Here is a 1,924-nt window from a genome sequence, read left to right as displayed (position 1 = left end):
CCTCTATGCCAATGACAATCACACTACTAACCCTAGAGATGGGTGGGTTCTGAGCACTAACCAGGCCCAGAGGAAGCACATGAAAGACATTCCCTCTCGTTCTTAAGCAGGACTATGCAAGACCTTGGTGAGGGGCTGAAAAGATGGCTCAGCAGTTAGGAGTATTTGTTGCTCTTGTAGAGGACCCAGGTCAACTCCCAGAACCCACAGAGTGGCTCACAATTGTCTATAACTCTAATTCCAAGGCATCCAGCACGCTCTTCTGACCTCTGCAGGTATTGGGCATACACACAGTGGGCATTCTTACACGCGGGCAAAATACTGATTCAAATAAAAATAAAATAAATCTTAAAAATTAAAAAAGGGGAAAAAACCCAGATATCATCATGCACCCGGTATTGCTCCTGTTTACACTGGGGTAACCCCAGAGCCACGGTGAGGAGGCCAATGGGAAACCCCCACCGCTAAGTGATACATGTGTTGGTATGAACTTATTGAAAACCAGTTGGCACTTTCTGATCACATGCCAGACACATTCACAGTTTATGATTTAGGCATTTCACTCTGAAGCATTGCCCAAACAGCATTACTGGCATGTGTACTGGGATTCATATATGAGACAGATCTAATAGGGCTGAGGGTATATAACTCAAGATGTGTATAACCCAAGGCCTGAGTGTGATTCTCAACGCCTGAAGAAAATCAAATCCTAACAGCCAAACACTGGAAACAACTCAAAGACCAAGAAACAGTTGGCATCCGTATGTATCTGCACTGGGTAGTATTTGTCAGCTCGACACAGGCTGGAGTCACCCTGGAGGAGGGACCTCAGCTGGGAAAACGCTGCTCTCAGATTACCTATAGCCACGTTTGCGGGCTTTCCTTGATTCGCTACAGATGTTGGAGGACCCAGCCCACTATGGTCAGTGCCACCTCTGGATCCTGGGTGGTAGAGGTGGGAAAGCTGAGCAAGCCACGGGGAGCCAGCTAGTAAGCAGTGTTCCTCCATGGTCTCTGCTTCAGTCTGCCTCCAGGTCCCTGGCCTGACTTTCCTTCATGACGGACTGTTTATTTGGCCTATAGGTCTAAACAACAGAAATTTTGTCTCCTAGTCCTAAAGACTGAAAGTCCAACTGAAGGTGTCAAGGGAACTGGTTTCTTCTGAGCTGGGAGAGGACCTGCTCCAGGCCTCTCTTGCTGGCCTGAGGTGTCTGTCTTCCGGATCTCTCCTATTATCTCACCTCTGGGTGTGTTTCTATGGCATAGCCCTCTTGCTTATTAGGAATTTTAGCAAATCGAATCAAATCCACCCCTACTGCAGTGTGACTGTAGTCTCACTATTTATACCTGATGACCCTCTTTCTAAGAAGGCCACAGTCTGAACTAGCAGAGATGGGATTCCAGCTTGGGAATCTGGAAGCCATATAGACATACTTTAATCCATAATAGCATCCTTCAAGATTTCTTTGGAAAGCATGCGGAGTGGGAAGTACCTGAGATTCTCTGTGGATAAACCATGGAGACCTTGACAGCTCTTATATTGAGAAGGGCTCTAAGATTGACATCTGAGCTGCAGGTGGACACTGAATTTATAATCCTCAACTGCTGCAAATAGTCTTTTTTTTAAAAAAAGGATTTATTTTATTTATGTGGTTGTATGTCTATGTGAGTATATGTTCACATATGTGAGCATGTGCTCATGTCTCTCTTTGTGTGTGTAAGCCAAAAGAAGGCACAGATCCCCTAGAGCCGGAATTAAAGAAATTTGGGGTTGTCTACCTTGTCACGTGGATGCTGGGATCAACCCCAGTCTTGTTGGTTGTGTGGCAAACACTCTTAACTGACTAGCCCTCTCTCCATCCCCTGCAAGTATTAAAGACATCACAGGCTGCTGATGGAAAGGTGTTTGCTGCAAAGCTTGATG

The sequence above is a fragment of the Microtus ochrogaster genome, chromosome 22, assembly GCF_000317375.1.
Source record: "Microtus ochrogaster isolate Prairie Vole_2 chromosome 22, MicOch1.0, whole genome shotgun sequence".
NCBI classification, from domain to species: Eukaryota; Metazoa; Chordata; class Mammalia; order Rodentia; family Cricetidae; genus Microtus; species Microtus ochrogaster.
The sequence above is the reverse complement of the archived record's forward strand: the minus strand, read 5'-3'. Positions refer to the sequence as shown.